The sequence below is a fragment of the Rhineura floridana genome, chromosome 14 (assembly GCF_030035675.1).
Source record: "Rhineura floridana isolate rRhiFlo1 chromosome 14, rRhiFlo1.hap2, whole genome shotgun sequence".
Lineage (NCBI taxonomy): Eukaryota > Metazoa > Chordata > Lepidosauria > Squamata > Rhineuridae > Rhineura > Rhineura floridana.
This window is the reverse complement of record NC_084493.1, coordinates 35,181,974-35,209,001: the sequence shown is the minus strand read 5'-3', so window position 1 is coordinate 35,209,001 and position 27,028 is coordinate 35,181,974. Positions and strand designations below refer to the sequence as shown.

Below are 27,028 nucleotides of genomic sequence, written 5' to 3'. Positions count from 1 at the left end.
AAAGGGGAGTAGCTGAAAGTGACGATTCACCCGCCCACTAAAAACCATCGAAGCAACTGTCTTGTGGAGCAAAGTGGAGCTGTATTGCTCGAAACATTTTGTATTATCAGCGGATTCGGCTAGTATGGATGTACAGGGGGAAAACTGCATGATAGCTTCTGTTTGCCAGTAACATCATGTGAACTATGCAAACTAAAAGGAGACATGAGAAGCACCAAGCACACACTAGATCACCATGTAGATGAGCCCTCTATTGCCCTTCTCTTCTCAGTGCTTGCAACTATTTGGCAGTAACCCAAGTTCTCAGATTCACAGTTTGGCCCTTTCTAGGTGCCCCCTGGAGGGAGGGAGAGAGGAACTATAGTGGTGGGGCGTGATTCTCATTGAATCAGCCTGGACCTGCCTTGCTTTGTGCTTGTGATAAATAATACCTTAATTGTTAGTTTATTACAGTAGCCTTCAGAATGCAAAGTGTTTATGCTGCTTACACTTCAGTGGCTTTTGTTTAATTGGCTCTTTCATGTTATTTATCTATATACGCTTATAGATAAATCATGTAGAATTCTCAAATATTAATAGTGCATTTTATGTCATTATGTTTTTTTCCTCCCCTTTAAAACATAACTGTAGCAGTCCATAAATCCACATAGCTAATGTTTAAAAAAACAAGACAAAAAACAAGGAAAGGTTCAGCATTTGGGATAGAGAACGACCAGGATTAAGTGTCATAGGTTTGGTGATTACATTATATGATTTTATTATTTTAAATTGTCCGCTGTTTTTAACCTATATTTTATGGTTTTAATTTTTCTCATAGTTTAATTCTTTTTTAATAATATACTCTGTATGTTTTAATGGTGCTGTTTTTAGTTGTAAGCCGCTCTGAGTCCTATTGGGAAAAGGGTGGGGTAGAAATAAAGTTTATTATTATTATTATTATTATTACAACAATTGGCTAACATTTTGTTACAATTTAGACATGAGAGTCTAAGATTGCAATCCTAGGGCCACTTATTGAGGAGAAAGCCTCACTGAACCCAGTGGAACCTCTGAATAGATATGCTTAAACGTCCGTGGCACTTCTAATCCTAAACACATTTACTAAGATGTATAAGGCCTGTTGGACACAGTGAGACTCACTTCTGAGTGAGCATGCCTAGGAATGTGCTGTCTAGCAAATAAAGGCAAGATCCAGTCGAAATTCAGTACTAAAGTTTGAAGTCGCAGGCAGCAATCCTAGATAGAATCTGGATATGGGACCAAGCCCAGCTGAACACTGTTCCTAAAAAACACGTAGAGATAAGATTGTGCTGTCAATGTGATGGCCATCATGAGTGGCACCTCTAGTATCTGCACAGGGGATCAAAGTCACATTAAAGACACTGTGCAGGCCCACTGTGAATTGTTTGCAAGGCACTTTGAGGGTAAAGTTTGCAAGGCACTTTGAGGGTATCCAGTGCAACGGCTGCTGCAACTTCTTGGGAATGGTTTCAGTCGATGTGGCCTGATGACATGGACGAAGTGCTTGCGTGGTGCTGCCTTGATACAGCCAGCAACATGTCCTCTTGACCCTGGCCCTTCTTGGCTTATTAAAGCTTGCCAAGGGGGTTTGACCGAGTGGATCCAGGGTGTAGTCAATGCATCATTGCAGGAAGGAGTGGTTCCAGCCACCTTGAAAGAGGAAGTGATCCGACCACTCCTGAAAAAGGCCACCCTGGACCCATTGGTTTGTGACAACTACCGACCGGTTGCAAATACCCCCTTTTTAGGGAAGGTGATTGAGAGGGTTGTGGTGCAGCAATTGCAGGTACTCTTGGATGAAACAGATTATCTTGACCCATTCCAGTCTGGGTTCAGGCCCGATTATGGGACTGAATAGGCCTCGGTTGCCCTGATGGATGACCTTTATCGGGAGAAGGACAGGGGAAATGTGACCCAGTTATTGTTGTTTGATCTCTCAGTGGCTTTTGATACCATTGACCATGGTATCCTTCTGGGCTAACTTGGTGAGATGGGTATTGGGGCGAGGTGTCAGCAGTATGCTGACGATACCCAGCTCTATTTCTCTGTAACATCTGAATCGGGAGAGGCCGTGCAAGCCCTTGGCTGCTGCCTGGACTTGGTGGTGGGCTGGATGAGGGCCAATAAACTGAGTCTGAATCCTAGCAAGACAGAGGCACTGTGGGTTGGTGGTTCCCGAGTTTGGATAATTGGTCAGTTGCCTGCTTTGGATAGGGTTGTACTCCCTCTGAAAGAGCAGGTTCATAGTCTGGGGGTGCTCCTGGATCCATCTTTGTCGCTAGAGGTCCAGGTGACCTCAGTGGGTAGGAGTGCCTTTTACCAGCTTTGGCTGGTAAGACAGCTTCAGCCATTTCTGCACCGGGATAGCCTGACCACAGTTGTCCATGCACTGGTAACCTCCAGGCTGGATTACTGTAATGTGCTCTGTGTGGGGTTGGTCCAGAAGTTGTAACTGGTGCAAAATGCCGCAGCGAGACTGCTCACTGGGGCAACATGTCACTCCGCTGCTGAAGGAATTGCACTGGCTGCCCATTTGCTATCGGGGCATGTTCAAGGTTCTAGTTTTGGTGTACAAAGCCCTATACAACTTGGGACCAGGACACCTGAAAGACCGTCTTACCCTTATATACCCAGTTGATCACCGTGCTCTGCAGGTGAGGGCTTCCTGCAGATATCATCTTATCAGGAGGTCCGTTCCTCACAACATAGGAAGTGGACCTTTAATGTGGGAGCACCTATCCTGTGGATCTCCCTCCCCTTAAATATTAGACAAGTGCAATCTCTGTTATCTTTTATGCACCTATTGAAGACTTTCCTCTTTCAACAAGCCTTTTAAGTTGAGACCTATCCCAGTCTGCATCTGTGTTGGAATTGCTTTTTAATATGTTCTTAAATGTTTTTTAAAAAATGTTTTTAATCTTAGAAGATGTTTTCATAGCTTTTTTTAAGTAACATTTTCGAAGATGTTTTGTTTTAATGTTTTTTAAAGTTTGTTTTTATGATGTTTTAATGTTTTTAGTGCTTTTGTTTGCCACCTTGGGCTCCTGCTGGGAGGAAAGGTGGGATATAAATCAAAATAATGATAATGATAATGATAATAATAATGATAATAATAATAATAATAATAATCTAATACTAATACTACTAATAATACTGTTCCTACACAATTTATTTATTTTAAAATTTTACATCCTACTTCTCCACTAAAACAGTCTTAAGATAACTTACAAAATCTGCATTGTAAAACACACTAACAAATAGCAACAGGTCCCAGGCTACGGTCTGAAGGCACATGAGGCCAGCATCGATCTGGTCAGTGCCTGGATGGGAGACTGCCTGGGAAACATATGTAAGCCACCTTGGGTTTCTATAATTAAAAGAAAGATGGGGTATAAATGTAATAAATAAATAATAATAAATAAATAGAAACTGTTAAAAAGATCACATGTACAGTGCAGTAGCACAGATGCGGATAAAACAGTTTTGACCAATGAAATCAATCACTATTGAAAGCTCAGAAAAATAGGCCACCAGTTTTGGCTGGTGACCATTTGGACTAGTAGGGCAGAAGGCAAGGAGCCCAACAGTAGACAGAGACAGAGCCAACGACAGGTGGAGCCAGCTGGTTCTAATTTTGCTCCCGTCCTCCTCCCTGCTAATACTGGGGCAGCACTGAGGCAAAGGAGGAGGAAACTGACAGACACTCCTGGACAGGTTGTAAGAAGAAGGCAGGCAGGTGGGGGCTGGCTGAGGTTGGTGGGGCAGTGACCCATTTGGCCTAATGGACTACCCTCCACTGCAACCCTGTAGCCAGCCTTCTTTGAGAGGTGAGGCAGCCACATTTCTACATGAGGGCCAGGCCAGGGGAAGGGGAAAGACAGACTCTTCACTCCTCCCCCATCCAGAGAATGTGAATGACGTTTAATGTCCTGAATTGTCTCACCATTTTTGAGAGATCCCCAGGAGTACCCAGACTCAAAATCTTGACTGCTTATAGCTACAGTCCCCTTTCGCCTGTGGTTTCTCCCTGTGTTCTGTTTCTTGATGAACTGAACTACTTTGGTAATGACAGTGAGCTCCTGAACTTGGCTTTGATACTGCACTAGATAACTCAGTTTTAGATTCCACCTGAAAAACAAACTTGTCCATACTACATGTTTAGGGAAGGGCAGAGAGAAAATAAATACTATAGGGCATGTTTGTTAATTCCTCCTTCAGAGTCCCTTCTAGTCTTGTTCCTGACCTTAAACATTTCCTTCCTGTTGGACAATCAACTGGCTGCTATATAAAGGACTAACTAAGCAATTGGAAGCTAATTGTAGAAGGCAATTGGATTTTGTTTTTTTACTGGTTGCTGGGTTGTTTTTTTGTCCAGAAACCCTGAAAAGGTCTCATGCTGAGTTGCACATATTCTGAAAGTCAGAAATTAGGCCTGAGTTACAGCCTAGATGGCCAGCAGCCAGCTACCTAACAGTAGTGCACATAGCAATATTTCTATTCCTCTAGGGCTTTTTTCATCCTTTGCCATAAAGTACTCAAAAACAAGAAAAAGAAAGTCACTGTGATTGTGAGTACAGTTTGAAAGAGTGAAGGATAACTTAGGGTGGCCATTTTTTCAGTTAACTTTAAGTTATCTCTTTATTTCACCCTTTAGCAATAAGCACCCAGTCCTGCTCTACTCATTACAATAAATGTAGAATAAACAAACTCTTACTTCTTACTGCAGGCAAACAAACATGCTTCTTTACTGCTGGCTGGGTAGAGAACACAAGTGAAACTGAAACTGAAAAGCAGAGCAAAGGAAAGTCTAAGGGGTGGAGTCTAACTCTAGCAAAGTTCTAATATTTAACTCTTTAAGGGACATGTTATTGTACAGGCTGTTTTTTTTAAAGTCTGTATAGTAACAGTGGTATAATAGGGTAATTTTTGGGTGATTGTGATCACAAAAAATCCACCCTCAGTCAGGGAAAGTTGAGTGAGCAGACTTTGGGGGGCTCTTCCAGATGAGGCTTTTGCTGTACACTCGCCCTGCCTTATTCACTGAATTTAAATTGCTCCTGTTCTTAAAACAAGCTATCTTTCTTTAAATGGAGGTTGTAACTGTCTGTCATGTCACAAATTAAAAAAAGGATAAATTTCCAAAAAAAATCATAGGGGATGTGTAAAGCATAGTTGGAGGGGCAGTGCCCATTCCCCACCTCAGGCTACAGGCCTGGTCCACTGTCTGCCACCTGTAATATAGGAGTAATGATACCAGGTGGATTTGCCTGTGAAGGGAATTTGACAACCATGGTGCCATCACAGAAAAGGCCCTATAGGTCTGGTTGCTACCCATCTATGGGGACACTTGGAGAAGAGCCTCAGAAGATAATTCTAATTGCTGGACAGCTTCATATGGAAGGTGGTCAATCGGTCACTGTTTTTATCCAAGTTCTTCATACAAAACAGTGTTGACAATGGGTTGTGCAAATGTCCACAAGAGTCTCCAGAGAACTGTGTAGAACTTTAGCTTCCCTGCCACATTGTTAAATCATATTGGATTCTAGCTCTGTATAAATGCTTGTTGGGTGTCTGGAAATTGTCATTGATTCTGCCTTAAATTTTCTCTTCAAATTATGCTCCATCTGAAGCTGAGCACAGTTAGTGTGTGTGATTGCTAGTTACAACTGATATGAAATCCATAAAGGCTTTTGACCATTTTTCAACACTTCTTGGAAAAAGCTCCATCTATTCACTCACAGCACTCTCATTTGCTCTTGTTTTCAGTTAACTGCATTTGTCTTAGATGCATTTTTGGAAGGCGTGGGGAGAGGTTCACATTTAAAGGTGAATCCACCTAATTCACACAACCTGAAACAATATGTGAACTGAAACACAGCCTTCCTTCGAAATTCACACTGCTCTGAATTTTGCAGTGCAATTCTCCATCCAGCTAATGTGCAATAAAAATGTATATATTAGGGGAAATTTCTTTGCAAAAATGTGTGTATTAGGAAAAAGTGCATACTAAAATGCTGATGAATTGTCATGAGGACTTTAAAAATTGCAAACTGATGTAGAAATGTGGCGATTGGGAAAATGAAAAAAAATTGAGAGAAACAGAAATGGACAGATTTACCCATCCCTTATTTCTGAGTCCAATTTAAAATACTTGACAGTTTGGTCAAGTTATTTAAAGGACCACCTATCAACCTGATCATCCTCTGAGGTCTTTCTCATTTGCACACCCCCAGGCATAGGGAAACTGGTGGGTACGAGGCACAGGGATTTCTTTGTGTCAACCCTGTGGCTAGGGAATCCATTGCCAACTGGACTCTGTCAGACCACAACACTGCAGCCATTCTAGAAACATCTGGAGATTTTCTTCTCAGGTTTTTCTTGAAGGAGGGCTCAGTTGGTGGGTTTGCTCTCTACTGTTGGGCGTTGGCTGTATGAATCACCTTACATTGGCTGCTTGCTTTCTCTGTTGGTGGTTTTTACCATTTTAACTATAAGTATTTTGTATGGATTTTTGATGTTCTTGGAATGTTAATGTTATATGTTTCTTTAACTTTCTATTATTGTTCACCACCTTGTGAGAAATTCTATAAAAGGCAGGATATAAATATATTAAATAAATAGGTGGTGCCACCAAGTACCCAGATCTGATTAGCCATGTAGTATCATGGCAGATCTAATTTTTGGTGTGTGATCTCTGATTAGCTGGGATCACCTATGTGACTAATACAGGGAGGGAGGAAGAAAGAAGCAGCAACCAGGGAGGGAAAGGCTGCTGGAATGCCATCAGAAATGTATGGCCTGAGGGCACATGAGGCTCCCACCTTGCTGAAGCTAAGTAGGTTTGGGTCTGGTCAGTGCCTTGGATGAGAGCCACATGTACCTGGGAAGTGCAAGTACACTGCCTTGGGTTCCGTGATGGAAGAAAGACAGCATATAAATGTAAATAATTAATAATTAAATATTTAAATAGGTGAAAATTCATTCAACTAAAGACTTTTTCTGGAAATATTGTTATCCTTACAAAATTGTAGAAAATAGTCAATGCAGCCCTAGATTTAGGGCACAATCCAACTGACCTTTCCTCTGGGCTAAGGTGAGTTGGATGTAGTGGATTCTCAGCTGCACTGGCAGGCTCCCGGCTCTGCCAGACTGCCGGCAGAAGCCCTCCACTGTGGCAGAGCTATGGCTCTGCCAGGAGCCTGCCAGCACTACCGGGGGTCCAGTAGGGAAGGATCACCTGGTGGACAGAGGCCCAGGGGAAGCTAGGGGAAGGTCTGAAATAGGGGTATTCCAGAGGGGTGGGGGAGGAGGGGTGGAGGCAAGGGGGTGGACACCATATCCAACTACCATTCGGAGTTGCCTCCAAGGTCCCAAATCGGGAAAAAATTATGCAAGAAAAAAGGCCAGTCTAAGGAAAAAGTCACCATGGAAGCAAATGGGGAGGGCTTGATCCCCCCCCGACTGGGCCCAGGCACCCCGAAGAGCCCCTCCCTCGCCTGTCCAAAACATCCTGCTGGATATGGTGGAGGCCGTGGCAATTCAAACAGCAGCAGGAAAAGGATTTAAACTGAGCATGCCTGAGCTGCTTCTCACTTCACCCACTCTCACACACGGCATGGCACGCTGCCGGCTGGAGTCCCAACGGGGGACATTTGTGCTTGAGAGAGGGGCACAGTGCACTCAGGAGCACTGGGGAGACACCCTTACAAACACTGGGCACTCTGAGCACAACCGCCACAAAGGCCACACCTCCAGAGAGGGAGGGAGCAGTAATGCTCCATATGCCAACACCCCTCTCCTTATTTTCCTCCCCCACAGACATCCATCAGCCGCAGCAGCTCTGCAGCTCCAGGAAGCCACTGCCAGCCACACACAAACGCCAGGGAGGCGGCAACCAAGTCAATCTGGGAAGCCACCCCCCCACCAGCCCCTCACACATCACAGAGGGTTGTGGGCAGTCCCAGGCACCCCCCATGCTGCCCCAGCCCTCCCTGTTCCAACTGTGAAGCAGAGGAGCGGCCGCCCCCCCAGCCCCCATAGAGCCCCACGATGCTGACCTAGCCAACCATGGCACAGGGGAAGCAGCCCCATGGCCGCAGGAGCAAGGCCACAAGGGGAGCCTGCCAGGTGGGGTGGCTCCAACTCTCAGGCCACACGCCTCTAATGCCGTGTCCTTCTCTTGCAGGCATGCCGTTCTCTTGGAGCCAGCAGCAGCAGCAGCAGCAGCACATGCAGTCACACCAGGGGAGGTGTGGCTGGTGTGAGAGGGCCGGCTGCAAGCCCAGCCACAAGCAGGTGACCCCACCAAGCTGCTGCACCCTGAACCCCTCACTGGTGCCCTCTTCCTTGCCTTGCAGGTCTTGCCGTTGACAACCCAGCCCAGCGGCAACACCACACCAGCACAAGCGACAGCAGCGGGGGTGAGCTGCTAGCATCCCCAGGAAGCCCACCAGTAGGGTGGGGGGCACAACCTGGCACTGCTGATAACTGGTGGGTACTGATGAGATGTTCCCCCAAAGCCCCCCACACCTGTGTTCTCCCGCTGCTGTTGCTGTCCCCCCTCTCTCCATAGGCTGGCACCCACCCAGAGCAGAGAGCACCAAGGTAGATGTCCATGCGGGGACCTGCAGGCAACAACCCCCACTGTCTGCTTCACCGGGCAAGTTGCTGGCAGGCTGCCATTATTTATTTATTTATTACATTTCTACCCCGCCTTTCTTTCCGTGCTAGAATCTCAAGGCGGCTTACATACGGTTCCCAGGAGGTCTCCCATCCAGTCACTGACCAGACTTGACCCTACTTAGCTTCAGCAGGGAGCTGGCCTCATGTGCCTTCAGACTATAGCCTGGGACCAATAAACCATGTACATGTATTGTACAACCATGTACAATAAAGGTCACTTGTGTCACTGCTCAAAACCTCTTTTGTTCATCACTGGGGGAATTGGGTGGTCTGGTCAGGGCTGGGAAGAGGAGGGTGTGGGTGGGCGACAGGGAAGGCTGCTTTGCAATCTCACACACACTGACCGGGAGTAAACCCCAGCGAACCCTATGGAGCTTATGCCTGAGCAGACATGTATCAGATTGCAGCCTCAACTCCCAGGAGGCCTTTATGCTGCAGCAGCAGCAGCTGGCAGTTTTACAGAGGGCCTTTTGGGAGGGGAGATGTGGAGGTGGCAAGCCAGGCACACTCCCCTCCCCCCACACACACACCAACAAGTCAGAGGGACCCTTCTGAGACATAGGTGGGCGGCAGAGGTGGGGGGAAGTGCAGTTGGGGAAGGGGAGCAGTGGAATGGGAGTGTTAACCCCTCAGTGGAGAAGTGGGAGGGGGCAATCTTAAGGGGGGCTGGTGGACGAGGGTATGAGCCACAACGCCCCAGGATTGGCCTGTCAGCGGACCCATGGAGGGCAGAAGCATGCTGGTGAGGACAGGCAGGGGAATGGTTTCAAGGGAGGAAGAACTCCCTGGTGATGTGGCCATGTGCAGCTCCTCCCACGGGATCCACACCATGGTGTGGAGGGGCCTCCATCTCCAACATCTCCCAGCTCCCTCCCCAGGGCCCACAGGTGCTTGAATGCTGAGCTCCATGTCCAGGGGTAGCTGCTGTGACATTGCAACATTGTGCATCATCACACAGGCCAATACCATCTGGGAGCCCTTCAGCGGGGTCTGCATCACTCACCCCCCGTCGGGTGCTGAATGTGCGCTCGATTGCCATTCTCATCGGTCAGTGGGCCCGGCTAAAGTGTGCTATGCGGAGAGGCAGGTCGCAGGATAGGGAGTCAGCAGGTAGGGCTGCAGGGGGTAGGCACAGTCAGCTGTGGGAAGGAGAGGAGAGATATCAGTGTTTGGAGAGGATCAGAGCCCCCCCCCAACGGCTGCTGGAGCCCTTTGCCTACCGATCAGCCACCCCCGGTTGGGGGTCCCTGCCTCCAAGGTGTTCAGCACTATCATTGACCTTTATGTTTATGGGAAGAAAGAAAAAGTATTGTCCGCCTGTTACTTGAGGATTATTATGCATTGTACCTGAAACGTCTGAATTCTACTTGTCTTCAGGATACACTGAAATTTGATCTTAACGGCTGAAGTTGAGCAGTTCCACCGTTCCCCTGGAATGATACCAATCAAAAATATTTCCTAGAGGGATTATGTAAGAAGAAACTACCTTAAAAAAAAAAAGCCCTCCTGGTTTGCCTCTTCTGTGAGTCTGCCGTATATTGCAGTTCATTTAATCACCCAACAAAATAGATGTCTGTGTGATTTGTGGCACAAATCGGGTTTCATATGGAACATTCTCTACACAGAGCTCTGTGGTCTACTGGGGTTTAGTAGCTTTAGGAAATCTATGAATATTCAGTCTCTTTTTTTTCCCTGGGTGCAAAATAAAATAACCAGTAATTAGTATAATATTTAATATTCCTGTTCAAAATAAATAAATCTTTTGTGTTAAAAAATCTAATTATTATAATGTAACAACGTCTGCGTGTGTAACTGAAATGTAATGTGCTGTTTTGACAATGCTTTTAAGCCCTCATTTACGTCTTTCCAGTTCAACTAATTATTCCCGTTGTATGCATAAAGCAGAACTCTCAATTGCGCTTGCATATATTATTCATCTCACCACCTATCTTCTAAGTTTAACTGAATCTAATATTTTAATTTCGCATTATTATTGGACTGGCAAGTGATTCAAGTAGTTGATTCCGATTATATTTGCCTAAATTTGTGTTCCTAGTTTCTCCCAGCTATCTCCGTGTTGGTTCAAAACTATGCTTTGATATTTGGTTATAATTAGCCAGTTTTACTGCATAAGAGTGATTGCAAGTTATTCCAGACAGTTTCTGTAGTAATTTGTAAAGGTAAGGCAAGACCTTTCCAAGAAATATTGCTTGTCTTACTGAAAATCATTTGACTACCTTAGAAGTCATGAAATATCTCAGTTGAGGAAAAACCTTACAACTGGCTTCCAATGTAACGTTAATCAAAATACAGAGACAACTTTGAGGTGTGCTTACACACCTTTGTACCTTAAGAAATTCTTCCAGTCTCATTTATTTGGTCATCTTCCAAAATCTCACTGATGGTTCACCTAAGGAAGAATGCCATCAATCTCTCTAGCACAGGCTTCCTCAACCTGGTACCCTCCAGCTGTTGCTGAACTATCACTCCCATCACCATTCCTGTCCATTGGCCATGTTGGGTAGGGCTGATGGGAGTCCAACATCATCTGGAGGGCACCAGGTTGGGAAAGGTGGCCGCAACAGCACAATCCTTGCATGTGTACTTGTGGTGCCTTCTGCTGGGAATGATGACATAAGACAGCAGCTTTACCACAGCTTTAGTGTCGCATTTCCGTTTATATTTGGCAAGTCTACTTATAAGGCCCATTCTGAATATTTGTGTACGTGTTCTTTATCATAGCCCAGAACACACAGGACTCATCTTTAAAATAAAACCAAAAGCTTGAACATTTTCTTGAAAAATAATGAGTTTAGATTTCTGGGAACCGGCATAAGATGATCCCTGCAGCCACCCCAGTGATGAATCTGTGTAATGCATTCTGGAACAACTGGTAGTTTCCAACCAGCCTTCAAAGGCCATGGATAATTTGTGTTAGTATTTCTACATCAAACTATTTCAAGGCAGGTTACAATTCATAAAATGACAATACAGCATAAAGCCGCAAAAATCAATACTCCACACAAAATCCAGCAATAAGCAATAAAATAAACACAACCAGGTCAAATACAACTGCAGCTACCCCTCCCACCAAACAATATTTCACAGAATAGCCAAGTCTTAACAGGGCACTGGAATGAGACAAATGATGGTGCTAATCAGGCCTTTGAAAGGAGCAGGCCTTTCTGCAGTTGGGGTGTTGCTTATAGCAGAAGACCCTCTCATGTGTCTCTACATAACATACAGCCCACACAGGTGGGACAGGAAGGAGAGTCCCCTGGGAGATCTGGGCATTCAATGTTTGGAAGAAACTCTTCCTCAAGCATTGAGGTTCCAAGCTATTCAGAGCTCAAACCATAATCACTCCCACCTTGAAATTGGACCAGAAATGCATTGACAGCTGGTGCAATTCCTTTAGGACGAGTGTTACATGAACCTTATGCAATGTTCTTGATAGCAATCTAGTTGCCACATTCTGCACTAGCTACAGTTTCTGTGTCATCTTCAAGGGTAGCCCATTGTAGAATGCATTGCAGTAATCAAGCCTAAAGGCTATCAAAGCATGGTTCATGGAGCCATTGCCACCAGCTGTGCCTTCACTGCTCCTCAGTTTCTTTGTATTGTTCTGCTAATATGGTTTCTCTATAGAGAAATACACTTCCACAAATACATTAATAATTAATAAAATTCTTCAGGGCAGGAATTTGTCGTGTTTTTTTTTTGAATCTTTATGCATGCTTACAATGGTGCATAAATAATTATCAATAGTAACAGCATCATTTGTAGTAGTAACAGCTTCCTAATTGATAATGTGTTAAGGGATGCAACACAGGAGCAAGTGATTTGACGATTCAGTGTGGCCTGTGCTATTATAAAGTCAGGCAAAGGCAGACATAGCAAAGGCATATTCTGTCATTAGATCAGCAGTTCCCAAACTGTGGGCCACACAAGAACCACAAGAGTGTTGCAGGAAATGCATTCATTAATAAAATTCATTTATTTAAAGCATTTTTATACCACTCAGCTAAGAAAAGCTCCCAGAACAGCTTACAAAAGTCAAAGATGAGACAGGCCCTGCCCTCAGGCTTACAATCTAAAAGACGTGACACAGAAGGAAAATAGACTGGGAGGGAGAAAGAAAAGAGAAAATGCAGGCACAATTAATTTATGATGATGATGATGATCAAGAATTAATTATAACATGCATTAGGGATTAATTAATCAATGGTTCCTGGGAGCCCAGCTTCCTGGCTCATAAAGGAGGCTGCCTCTCTGTCTCTGTATGATTAACTTCTCTGGCCTTAACCCCTTCCAATAAGATTCATACGGTGGTGGGGAATAACTGTCCTGTGTCTCTTCATCACTCCTGATACAAATCTACAGAAGAACTAATCTCTTTCCCCCATCCCCTTCAGAAGAGGTTCACTGTTGTGTCTCTGGATGAATGTGTTGCTTAGGCCTAAGAGAGGTCCATCTGTTTGTTTCTTTTTTTAATATCAGAGCAGAGTACAACAATATGTAAAGAATAAAACATGAAAACCACTAAAAATGTCTGACTAATCAAGGTTATTTAAACAGTTGCTTAGGCCTGTCAGCATAAAAAAAGAGCTGCCTGAAAGTCAGAAGTGAGGATGCCTGCCAACTCTCTGCCGGAAGAGCGTTCCACAGCATGGGACCAGCAACACTAAATGCCCAGTGATTGGTTGAGACCTGTCAGGCCTCTGTGACACAGGGGACAACTAACAGTGCTACTTCGGGTGATCTCAGTGATCAGGCTGGGATGTAAGGGCTCAGGCAGTCGTTAAGGGGACCTGGATCCAAGTTGCTTGGGGTTTTGTATATCAGCACAAGAGTCTTGAAGCTGGAAGTACATTCATTGGCAAAAGAGGAAATGCACACCTGGTTCGACTCAAGTTAAGCAAAAGTGAAACAAGTTGGTTAGTTTACACTGGAGAAAGTCACAATGTATTTAGTCATGTTCAAGTCATATTCCATTTATTTATATCTCATTTCCCACAAATGCGTTGTGCTCAAAGCACTTCAGAGGAAGGACAGTTTAAATGCAATGAGTCAATTCCAGACAAAGTTTAGTTGCATTTATTTCCCCCCATGGAATTAATGTGACTTATCAGCCAGTGTGGTGTAGTGGTTAAGGTGCTGGACTATGACCTGGGAGACCAGGGTTCGAATCCCCACACAGCCAGGAAGCTCACTGGGTGACCTTGGGCCAATCACTGCCTCTCAGCCTCAGAGGAAGGCAATGGTAAACCCCCTTTGAATACCGCTTACCATGAAAACCCTATTCATGGGGCAGCCATAAGTCGGAATCGACTTGAAGGTGGTCCATTTCCATTTCATCATGACTAATGCCTTCATAGTGATTTCAAAAGGTCCTGTGCCAACTAAGTCTGGATCCATTGTATTACATTATAATTTAGTCTATACATTACGACAACATAACATTAACAATTCAACAACTGCAGTTAATTTAAAACATCAGTTAACAATATCCACTACCAATCATATCAATAATATATATTACATCAAGCAATTCATTCACGTGGGAGAGAGCTTTTTCAGCTGTGGTCCCCAAGCTTTGGAACACCCTACCCCAAGAAGTCCACTCTGCTCCCTCCCTGTTGGTTTTCTCGAGACTTCTGAAAACGATCTTGTTCCGGAGAGCTTGGGAGAGACTGAAGGTAGAGCCTGACACTGATTTTATGCCTTCTACGTTAAATTTTAGCCTTGTAGTCCCTTTTAGTACCACTCCCTATATATATAGTATTTTATGTATTTTAATTGTATTTTATGTATTTTAATGTTTTGTGATTTTATTGTTCACAATTTTATTATGTATGTGTTTGATTTTATTTTTGTAAGCCGTTCTGAGTGCCCTGTTACAGGGCAGAAGGCAGGATAGAAATATTTTAAATAAATAAATAATAAATAAATAAAATTCACTAGTTCACAATTAAGAGATGTGAAATAAGAGACCTCACCCACATCAAACTAGTAGAAAAAGAGAAGAAGATAAAATAACCGGAAGGCCCTTCAGAGAGCCCCCCCCCCTTAGAAGGAGACCCTCTTCTCTCTCTGCTGTGCTGGGTTAACTCCACTGCATTCTTTATCTTTTGGTTCAGAATTCAGAGCCATGGGGTGAGTGCCTCTGCCACCCCCTCTCTGGTCCATCCTTTATGATGGCGAGAAACTCAGTGATCATTTTCCCATACAAGAACTCCCTAAAAATGAAGGCAGGAAGCACCAGCTCACCTTGATTGCCTTCTTGCTGATGCTACAAGATGACATAGCAGCATCATTAAAAATGCTTTCTGACTTCACCCTAGAGAGTTGGGGGGTGAGTGAGAAAGGCATCCAGAAGTCACCCCATCAAAAGTGCCATCACAAGGTTGACAATGACCTTTACGTTCTTTCCTAGCCATCTCTGCATATCTTCACAATTACCCTTCTCAATCAGCAGCCTCCAAATGAGATCACAACATTGAGTGTTTGGGCAGAGACATCTTTGCTCAGCCCTAATTCTGAGAAGAGGCTAACCTGCCTCTTGTACTAGGGGTGTGCATCAGCTGTGTATGTACCCTGAATAATGAGGCAAATCTAACAGAACTAATTCGGCTCTCTTGAATAATGAGTCCATTGGGAAAACACAGAGCAGGTCTGAAACAGATAAGGTTGCTTCTCGCATTGAATCTTGTGGCTGGTGCACACCCCTATCTTACACCTGAACAAAGTGTTTGCTTCCAAGAGAGTGCAAGGGTGAGAACAGCCTTCCCTTATTGGGAGGAGGTAAGGCCAGAGTAGCAGCTAATACAGAGAACCAACAAGCAGCCTCTTCTCCAGATAGGTGATTCCGCTGCGATGTTGATTTAGAAACAACTGAATGATCCAATCATTCTGAACGCAGGGATGTAACAGAATTAATGGCCCCCAGCAGAAGATGTGTGGAATGAAGAGAGACCAGAGCAGTAAATCTTGCAGGGGATTTATTTATTTATTACATTTATACCCCACTTTTCTTCCCAGGAGTTCAAGGTGGTGACATGGTTCTTCCCCTCTCTATTTTATCCTCACAACAGCCCTATGAGGTAGGTTAGGTTGAGTGATGGTGACTGGCCCAAAGTCATCCAGTAGGGATGGGGGAGAATATCCGCCAAATCGGACCTGGCACCGGATTCCAGCTGAATTCAATAGTTTGCCATCTTTTCAGACCAGCACCTATTTCTTGCTGCAGGCTGTGGCTGTAATTGGCATGGATTCTGCGGCCGCGGCTGCAAATCAGCAAGAATTTATTCTTTCAAACTTCTGCTCTATTTTACATTGAGTTATTTTCATAACGCTCTGTAAATGGTGCATTTCCATGAAGAAGCCAGCATTTCATGCCCTTATGACCTCTGTCACTTGTCAATCAACCTCTCACCAAGTCCTGGGCATTGCTAACAAGGAAAAGCAGCTTCAATTAGCCAATTTAAAACTGCGTTTCATCGTCCTTGCAAATACCTGTGCCGTGAAGCCTCCTGGGTTCGTTCTTTAGCCCCATTGTTCTCTGCTCTCACGCTCCCTCACTTCCCCAAATTTTAAGAACCTTAGAAATGTCCCCAATGAAGCCAGTTTTGAATCTAGATCATCCTAAGGGTAAAGCATAACCGGTTCATAAGCCTGACATCATTTGGTTCCAATCGGGTAACCTCTGAGGCTTTTGCCTTGGAATCCAGAAAGCACTTGTTGGAAGAGGAAGGGGAAACTGTTCCTCTCTTCCCAGAGGGTCCTTCGGGATCCACCCTTCTTTGGTAAAGAACAGATGAACAAACAACACATATGCAGACATTTAACATGCATTATAATACCTTGAGACCGTCCTGACATTGATAACTACGAAATTTTGGCCACCGCAAAAAAAAATAAACCGCGGATAGAATCACCAAAAAGCACGCACAGCAGATCAAATCAGCGGGAACAAAAAAATGGTGGATCGGGATTAAACGATGGACTATCGGAATGCAAGTGGATCAGAACCATGCAGCGAACCCCATCCCTATCACCCAGCGGGCACTGCATGGTTGAATGGGGATTCTCAAGCACTCTTATTCATGGCTTATTAGTTAGCTTCTCAAAGCACGCAGGAAATCACAGCAGCAGAAAGTACTGGCGTTGATAGGTCATGCCAAAGGTAGACAACAGGAGACATGGATCTGCCACAGACAATTAGATGCTTCCTCCCCTGTATGGTTAGGATCAGAGTACCATGACTCTAGAGTCAATTTCTTCAGGGGATAAGACCGAGGTTTCAGAATAGGAGAGGGAATTGCCCCAAAGGCCAGCCCCGAATGTCCCTACTAATCTTGAAGCACAAGAGGATGCAATTATGCCAGTATTTCTCCAGCCAGAGGACACAATGCGCTCTTCTGACTTCGAAGACTCCAGCACAGAAGCTCTGGTGGATTCATAGTCTCTCCAGTTCCATTGGAGCTGATGAGAGCTAAAGAAGGATGAAAAAATGGAAATGGACTGCCTTCAAATTGATCCCAACTTATGGCAACCCTATGAACAGGGATTTCATGGTAGGTGGTATTCAGAGGGGGTTTACCATTGCCTCCCTCTGAAGCTAGTCCTCCCCAGCTGGCCAGGGCCTGCTTAGATTGCCACAGCTGCACAAGCCAGCCCCTTCCTTGTCTGCAATTGCCAGCTGGGGGGCAACTGGGCTCCTTGGGACTATGCAGGTTGCCCACAGCTGCACAGGTGGCAGGGCACATAACCCCTGAGCCACTCCCTGTGGGGTGATCTTTAGCTGGCCCTTGACGCCCAGGAGACATGAGCGGGGATTTGAACTCACAGACTCTGGACCCCCTCTAAATGAAGAGGGTCTTCTCATGGAAGGAGGAGCTAGCTAGTCAGATAGGGCTGTGGCTCCTATTTAAGGCTCAGACTGAGGTTGATTGGTGCTGAAACAACAACTGAGGTTTCAGCCTGAGTCTTGCAGGGTGCCGTGCCGCACCGAGCTGCACCTTCTTTGCGCTGTTTGCACAAACCTGAACTCTTACCTTGGGTCTCAGTCCCCATGATGAGGCTGTTGCTAGAAACAGGATACATAGATTTATGTGAAATCTACATTTTTCTTTCTTTTGGCATCTAATGTGCGAGAGAAAATGCATTTTAGTCCTTATGTGCTCGCACTAACATAAGTGTTCTGGTGCAATCATAGAATGGAGCAATCTGATTCAACCTCTTCCTATAGATTCAATAACACAATGTATATCTGTGCTAGAAATGTACATTCCAGAGAGAAGAGAACATATAGGAGTAAATATATTTTAAAAGCATTTTCTCCTCTTTAGATCCCGTTTCTCTGTTTAATGCCCCATACCCATCACACAGAGAATATCAGTTGAACTTTACAAACAATAATAATGGAGGCACTTGATACAGCATGGAACACATGCTTCTGGGGATCAATTTGCTTCTGGTAGGGTCTCAGTCTTCTATGCACTTCAGCCCCAGGTGGAACAGTGACAAGGTAGTTGTAGTTATTGATCTGTGGATATACTGTAGAACAATGTCAATGGTTGCATAAAATGTGTCAAAATCTGCACATCAGGGGCACCCAATGACTTCTAGGTTTTACAAACATCCAGGCAGGATGGGGTAGGAGGGATATCACCAAACCAATTAAACAAGCCCAGCAGTACCTGGAATTGCTGGAGGCACTGGTTACTTGTAAAATGCTTTCAGGGGCTTTTAAATAGTAGCAAAAACACTGGATCCGTCTGTAACATCCTTTGGACTGGACCATGGGGAGCCACTGTGGTGCCCTCCAGGTGTTGGACTCCAGCTTCCATCACCCAGCATGGACAATGATCAGGGTTGATGGGAGCTGTTGTCCACCAAGATCTGGAAGACGCCAGGACAGGTAAGCAGAGCCAGCTCCGGAGGAGGGGGCAGAGAGGGCTTTTGTAATATGCCCACAGTTGGGAGCCCTCCCTTACCGGGCCTGTCTCCTCGTCATCACTGTCCGTTTTTGGTTATTTGGTGGTGGGTGTCTATTTTGAGGCGGGGCATTGCCCGCTTAGGTGCCTGCTTTTTTGTTGAGGGGGTGTAGGCATTCTGCCTGTTACACTGAAGGGGAGTTCTGAGCACCACCAGTGTTTTCTTCTGTGAAATGGATATTTTGTGGTGCTCACAGCAGTTTTAGATTTCCTAATATGCCCTTGGTCCCAAAAAGGTTGGGGATCCCTGGTCTACGGAGTGTCCCGAGGGCTTAGAGTTCCTCCCTCACTGTGGTCCTAATTGTACATCGTAGTGCTGCACTGGGATCGAAGGAAACACAACAGACATAATGTGGTAACAGGATGTGTGTGTGTGTCTATATCTATCAACAACAGAGGTTCAAATCATACAAAGGGAATTGTCAGAGCGCCAGTGTCATCAATTGCAGGCCAATGCAAAACTAACACACACACTGAAGGAGCTGTATTTAGCAAAGACTCTCCCTATGGATTACTCTTCCTAGAACACTGCTGAACTATTGCAACCCATTTTTTTTTTTGTGCTGACACAAGGCCTACTATAGGTTGGGCTACTGTCAACAGACCCAGATCTCAATGCTACAAATTAGCCAGATTTTTAACTTGGCTCAAAATATCACACTTCTCTCTTTTTTTTAATGGAGAGGAAATGGGGAGGGGGGAGAGGTTGGCCTTGGGACCTATTTGCAGAGCACATTCTTAATTGTTTAAGCCAGGCCCCACAAGTCATTTATTCCAATTATTTGTTTAAAGGAGCCTGCAATTAAGAGTTGAAAAACAAGGCTTTGGAATGCTAAGTCAGACAATTAAAATGTTTCATGAGTGCAGAAGAGAGAGAGAGGTGGGTGGATTAGGGTTCCGAATTAGCACTTTAAATACACCAGATTCCCTCTTTTTTTCTTTCTTCTAATCTGCATTTTCTTTCATTGGTATATAATTCCTCCCACCCACTTCTTCTTAAAGAAAAATAAAGCCCAGTTCATCCTCGGCAGGCAGGATTGAATCCTCCTAAGCTTCCTCTTGTACATTTGAATGTCTTTGGCTACTCTGGAGAGACATCCTCCTTTGCCTCATAATGACCCAGGTGCACCAAACTTTGCAGGCCACTAGCTTGTTCTCGAAGGGGGGGCATAAATCACTTTAAGTGCCTCTCCCCCCTCTCCCCTGCCCCTCTTCCTTCCATCTTCTCTCCTCTCCCCTAAACTCCTTTGTCTTTCCCTTTGAAGAGGCAAGATCATGTTAGCTGGTGATTTGTGGCCTCTTGAAGTGCAACCTCTCCCTGCTTGGGAAGCGAACAGATACAGCTCGCTGCTGAGCAATGATACATTGGCTTGTTAATCGTTCAGCAAGCACTCTTGGGCACAATGCTGGGTAGTACTAAGATCCGAGCTGTTTAGGGCGGGAAACAGGCCTTCTTTCTTTTTAATTATGGAAAAACATATTTAAATATCCTACCTTCTTTCAGGAAAGCCGGGCTATTCTGTTCCTTTTTCAGAGAAAGTGAGGCCGTGTGAATGTGGAAGACTCACTGCTGCTCTTCGAGCACAGGTGCTTGGCATTTAGAGCGATAAGTCGGCAGCCTTCGGTACGGTATATTTTGCTCCAGATTGCTTCTTGCACAAGAATCTGTCAGAAACACTCTTTAAGTGGGTTCCCTTCCCAAGTCATGTCTTTATTTTAGCCAATTTTAAAACTGTTCCCCTAGCATGTAATTATTTTGTTTTACATTTAAAAAATATGATCCATGACGTCTCCTATTATACTCTGTTTGGTTTTGAGCAGAGGCCACCGTTGCCAGCTTGGGTTTTGTGATGGCTTCAAACTGTAATTGCAAGTGGTGGCTGGAAATAGATCACAAATATCGCTGTGACAAAATGAAACACACTGAAAATGCCCAGGACATTTAACAGTTAAGGTTGAGCTTTGATCATAAGCAGTTGTGGCTTTGGACAATGCCAAAGCTCAACGGGTGGGTTGGAGCTAAGATCAAAGGATTGTTACATAAGAACAGCTATGCAGATTCTGATCTGTCTTCTGGTTTTGTTTCAACTGCATTAGTATTGCAATGCATAATCCATGGATGGGGACCCTGTGCTCTCCAGGTGTTGTTGGACTCCCCCATCAGCCTCAGCCAGCATAGCCAATGGTTAGGGAAGCTGGAAGCTGGAGTCCAGCAACATCTGGAGGTTCGAAGGTTAACCACCCCAGGTTTAATTCAGTTGGATTAATGGATTTTTCAACTTTTAATCAACAGAAAGTGTGTCCCTAATTAATCAGAAAGCCGACAGCAGACGTCTTAAATCAACAGCAACAGCAGCAGAGCAATCCTACGTGGGGCTGAGGAGGAACAGATTGGCTGATCCATCACCACATCCCAAGATCTACTGGCTTGTCCTAGCCAGGGCAGAAGGGGTGTGTGTGGTGGTGGAGGCCTTGCCCATAGGGGTCCATGATGCTTTAGGATAAGAACATAGGAATATAAGAAGAGCCTGTCTACTGGATCAGGCCAATGGCTCATCTAGTCCACCATCCTCTTCTCACTGTGGCTAAGCAGATGCCCCAGTAGGAAGCCCACAAGCAGAACCTGAATGCAACAGCAACTCTTCCGTCTTGTGATTCCCAGCAACTGGCATTCACAGGCATACCAGCTCCGACTGTGGAGGCAGAACACAGCCATCGGGGCTCGAATGAACTGGTGGATCCATATCTCAGCTTTAGACCTTGAATGTTTTGGAAAGTACCAATCATGAAATCTCACATGTTGCCAGATGTCAAAAGCTGAGCACCATTACATGTCACCTTTCAGTACTGTGAGATACTCATCTGTTAGATACTGAAAGCTATTGCAAACCATCTATCAAATATTGTGACATGCTAAATCCCGCTGCAAATCAGCTATCAAATAATAGTTATCACTGGATGTGAAATGCCAAATACTGCCAGATACAAGTTGCTACCATCAGCTATCAAATGCTGTCAGTACTAAATAGTATTATCAAATATTTGGAGAATATTCAGGAAATATTTGAATAACTGGAGAATATCTTGAGAATGTGAAACAAGATTCAGAAAGAAGAATTTTGGGAGTAAGTCTCCAAATGGAAACATAATTGCCTATAATGTACACATATTCCTTTTATCCTGTAATTGCTTCCGGTCAAGCAAGTTTTATGTGATCTTCCAAACTCTTTTCACTGCCACTGTGTAAATGGTGCTCAAGGCAAGATTAAATGTTAAAATGGAGAAAGCTTGCATTGCCTTCTTTAAAATATCTAGTTAATGAGCCAAACTAGAGTGGGGAAGTGGGTGGAGTCTGGGTTTTTTTGAGGGGTCAGGAAATGGAGTCTGGGGAGTTTTGAATGAGTCAGCAGCATGGACCCTTATGGTTTTGCTGAATCAGGGTTGACACAAGGGCTATCCACTGGATTTGGCTGAGGCCCAACTCACACTGGGCCCGTCTGGACCTTTTTGGGCCTTGACTGAATAGGTTTCTGATAGCTACTGATGGCTCCAGGTCTGATTGGATGTCCCAGAGCGACCCAGGGCTGTCAAGGGAGAAGAGGCAGCCACGGCTCTCCTTCCTGCCTGAGCACTGGTGCCGCCCCTCTCTTGGCTATATGCTTAATTAGGGGGTTAAACCCCTAATTAAACAGTAGCCCCACCCCCAAGCTTATTCAGTACTGGATCCAGGGTGGATGGTGGTGGTGTCCAGGTCAACCCAGGGTGGGTTGGCCTGATGCCCACCCAGATGAGGGCCATGGGGTGGGTAGGGGGACTGTGCACAGCCTGAGTCGATGCCTGGTAGATTAGGGGTGGTGTCTGCATAACCCTTTCTGTCCAAGGCCTACCTTTACTTGCCCCACACCTGATAAGGGGCAGGTAGACATGGCTTTGCCAAAATAGCCTGGTGGGCCAAATGGGGAGGCTTTGGGGGCCTATGTAGCCCCACAGGCCAGCGGTTCCCCACTCCTGATTTACAATTATATTAAAATAATTGATTAGTAAGATTTTTATATATCCAATTCCATCAAAAACAATTAAATCCAGTTGTACATTAAAAAATGAATGTGTTAGCACAGCCATCCATCTGTCTCAACATACTCCCCAAGTAACAAGCAACAAACATCAGTTGCCTCAAAGATCTTACACTCTCAGAGCAATCCTAACCCCCTCTCTATGCTGCTGGAGGGGGCAGGAAGTTTTTCTCCCTCTCTCAAAATGCTAGAACTTGGGCCCATCCACTGATGCTGAATGTTGGGAGAGTCGGGAGGAACAAAAGAAAAGGCTTCTTCACAAAGCTACGTAGATGAACTATGGGATTCTTTCCCACAAGATATATTGATGGCCACCAACTTGGATGGCTTTAAAAGAGAAGCAGAGAAAGTCATAGAAGAGAAGGATGCTATCAGTATCTACTAGCCCCAATTCCTATGTTCTTTCTCCTGTGTTGGAGTCAGTATGCCTCTGAATATCAGTTGCTGGGAATTGCAAGCAAGGAGGGTGCCGTTGCGCTCAGGTCTGGCTTGTAAGCTTCCTATAGGCTTCTGGTTGGCCACTGTGAATGGAGGATGGTGAACTAGATGGATTTTTAGCCTGATGTAGCAGCTAGGTACTTACGTATGTTGATACAGTGATGTTCCTCTGCCAGGCTCTGCTGCTGCTGCTGCTGGTGTCCTCTACCACCACATAGGCTCTCGCTATGCCCACAAACACTGGTAGTGTTCCTGTCAGCTGTAGCCATTGTAACACCCTGAAACAGGGTAGAGCAGTGACAACAGTGGATCTACTGGATCCAAAACCTTCTTCTGTGCCAAACCTGATCCTGGTGCAGCAAAAACAGCAGGAAGCAATCACCTGCACCTTCCATCCTGGCTAGCGTGAAGTCATCAAGAGGGCTTCAGATGTGGCAGGGGACCTACCACTTAACTGCATACTGTTGCTTCTGGCCAGGGCTCTAACTCTCAGCTTAACTTATCTCAGAGGCTCGCTGTGAGAGTAAAGTGGAAGAACACCAAGCTCCTTGGAGGAAGAAGAGGACTGAAACTTAATAAACAAAATAAGGGTAAAGACACACTTACTATTCTGCCATCTCCACTTCTCTCTTCTGAAAATGGGGGAAAGAGAGAAAAATATGTTTGGGGAGGGGGAGAAAGTGTGTGTATGTGTGTGTGTGTGTGTGTGTGCGTGCGTGCGTGCGTGCGTGCGTGCGTGCGTGCGTGCGTGCATGCATGCATGTGATGCTGTTCCAGCTTTTAATGATGTTCTATATATTTGTGATGTGCATGGTAAGGTGAAATGCAAATGAATATGCCTCTGTGTGTGTTGCAGCCAACACCAGAGGTTAGGATCACAAATTTCCATGCTTAAGCTTCCTCCTGAAACTGATAAGCTCTGCCCAAATGCCGTTAGGGTAGAGACACATTTACTGCTCTGCTGGTCCCAGTGCATCTCCAGCTCTCTTTTCTGAAAACGGAGGCCCATGATACTAGTCAAACCCTGCTCCTTCCTACTGTAAAATCTGGTGGGATCAGCTCAAGTGTTGTTTTTTAAATTCAGCTTCACACAGATTTCACAACTGATTGGCAGATCAACCCATTGCCCCTCCAGGTGTGGCCAATGGAAATGTTTTGCTGTAGGAGACGAGTCTGCTCATAGCCTAAGATACTTGCACACAATTTATTATTATCCAGATCATATTTTCCCATAATGGAAATACACAAGTGAGACCTGCAACAAAATCTTGCAGTGTGGAATGTTTCTGTTCAGTGTTCCAGCCAGCCAGCCATGTCCTTATCCAGGATACTCTGTTCCAATCCCCCTCCCTCCTGCCCCCCCATCACTTAGTCAATCAGCATTCCATGACCACTGAACACACCTAGTCTTCTTTGGGCTGTTTTTGAGTTCCTGTCCTCTTAGGTTTTTATTTTCCTAAGATGTTTGGGACTCCTGCAAACCCTGAGATTTCTCTGAGTCTGTTGATGCTTCGATGCTGTGTGTTTTGGCTACATGAGCAATGGCCCTCGAAATAGAAATCTCTCTCACACTCACACGCGCACACACCTACACACACCATCACCATCACCACCACTGCTAGGCTCTAAATGCACCAATGCAGCCAGTGGGGTATAGCTGTCAGAGTGCTGTGCTTAGACTGGTCAGATCTAGGTTCAAATCGTTATTTATCCGCACAGCTTTCCAGGGGACCTTGGGCCAGTTTCTATTTGTCAGTCTATCCTACCTCACAAAGTTGTTGTGAGGAAAAAAGGTCTACCAACTTGAGATCCTTGGAGAAAAGGTAGATTCAAATGTAATCGTTTCATTCAACCAAAGATCTAATGCCAGTAAAACACCTTATGGCTGGTATCCCTAGTGCCATGTTGCTTTTGAAAGATTGAGTTAGTCTGCAGCTGCTTTAATCCTGTCCTCTGTCTACAGTTTGACATCTCTCTTCCCAAACAACCTTGACAATGGAGACATCAGGATGGGCATCACTTCGTGAGACGGAAGCCTAATGACATTCAGTTATAGTGATATCATCAGCCTGGACTTCTAGAAAATGACAAACAATAAATTATCCCATCCTCTGGTTTTCACATGGGTGAACCATTTTCAGGCTTACTCACTCATTCGTTTTATGGGTGTGAACAGCCATGGTGGGTTCCTCTGAGATGCTGGGAGGTGGGAGAGACTGGAAAGTAGCAATATGCAAGACCAGGGTGGTGCTGGGAGGGACAGCATTTTAGAGAAGAAGCAAACGAAGAAGAAACACAACTGGTTTACACACATTACTCATATATATGTTTATTTAAAATATGTTTATATCACCTTGCATACAAATCCCACAGTGCTTTACAACAGTAAAGCACAACTTAAGATAAGAAGTAAAACACAAGCAGACTAATTATTATCAGTAGCCCCCAAAGCCTGGGTGAATAAACACACTTTCAGGAGGTGCCAACATTTCAGCAGAGCTGGTATCTGTCTGATTTCAGGGGGGAAGCAGTTGTGCAAATTAGGTGCTGCAACAGTAAAAACCTCCCCCCTGTTTAGTTTCTTTGTTTATTAAATTTATATCCCGCCTTTCCTCCCAGTAGGATCCCAGGGCCCTGTGGCTGATGGATATAGTTTGGTGAGCTCTGTCCCAAGATGAATAGCCAGGCCGGTCCATAATGGGGAAAGAGTTCCTTCAGATAACCAGGTCTCAAGAAGTTCAGGGCTTTATAAGTCAACAACAGAACCTCAGCTTTGTCCTGGTGGCAAATTGGCAGCCAGTGCAGTTCTTTCATCAGAGGTGTCACAGTAGGCTGCAGAATCATCTAACGCAGCCTTTGCCAACTTGGTGCCCTCCAGACATGTTGGACTACAACTCCCATCAGTCCCAGCCAGCACAGCTGATGGGAGTTGTAGTCCAAAATGTATGGAGAGTACCAGGTTGGCAAAGGCTGCTAACATTTGCCTGTTTGTTCAGTACTGTTACAAAACTGGTGCTTTTTGAGGCCTATGCATTTATTTATTTATTTATTTATTTATTTGGCGAGCAGCCTGGTGGCATTGGGAAGCATCCTGAGGCAGCTGCCAGGGCCCACAGTTGCTGACACTACTGTACTGGGCCACTTCTGGTGCCTTGTTAAAGCACCAGGCAGCCTGTCATGACCCCTGAACCTTGCGGTGATCCGGACTCCGAATTGGAGGTCACAGGGGCACCTGATGGGGAGCTGGGTCAGGTTCAGGACTCAGACTTGACTGCTGAAGATACGGAGACAATTGTACCTATGGCTGTTGGACAGGAACCCCCAAAGGAACCTCCTAGACCACCAGGCCTGTAGGGCCAGAATCTGGATCCTCACTGGCACCTTCCCCGGGGAACCAGGAGCCTCCCACCAGTGGTATAGTGGTTAGAGTGTTGGAAGAGGATCTGAGACATCTGGGTTCAAATCCCAGGAAGTTCACTGTGTAACCTGGTGCTAGTCGGTGTCTCTCAACCTAACATATCTCTCAGGGTTGTTGTGAGAATAAAATGTGGGAGGGGCAGTATACGCCACATTGAGCTCCTTGGAGGAAAGCTAGGATATAGTGTGATGAATAAATAAAACCAAATAAATGTTCATTTGATTGTTTGTTTTAGAATGAATTGTTTCTGGATTCAAAAAAGTTAATCATATATGAATTTTGCAGAAACTATTTTGTGGAAAATGGAGTCATTGACTTTGTCTGCCACCTTGCTCAAATGTTGTCCTAATGCACGGGTGGCTAACGTAGGATTGGGGGCATGCTTGACCTTCACCACA

The 27,028-nt window shown here is 45.1% G+C and overlaps 1 long non-coding RNA gene across 2 annotated transcripts; it reads left to right on the top strand.

Moving 5' to 3' along the window:
* Positions 1-19,718: 19,718 nt before the first annotated feature.
* LOC133369776 (uncharacterized) lies at positions 19,719-25,653 on the top strand. 2 transcript variants are annotated; one of them, XR_009758979.1, is made up of 4 exons: positions 19,719-19,824; positions 20,206-20,325; positions 23,721-23,802; positions 25,176-25,653. It is a non-coding gene; the product is annotated as an uncharacterized LOC133369776 (long non-coding RNA). The 2 variants fall into 2 exon arrangements; XR_009758978.1 differs by lacking the exon at positions 19,719-19,824 and having other exon boundaries at positions 19,836-20,325.
* The last annotated feature ends 1,375 nt before the right edge of the window (positions 25,654-27,028 follow it).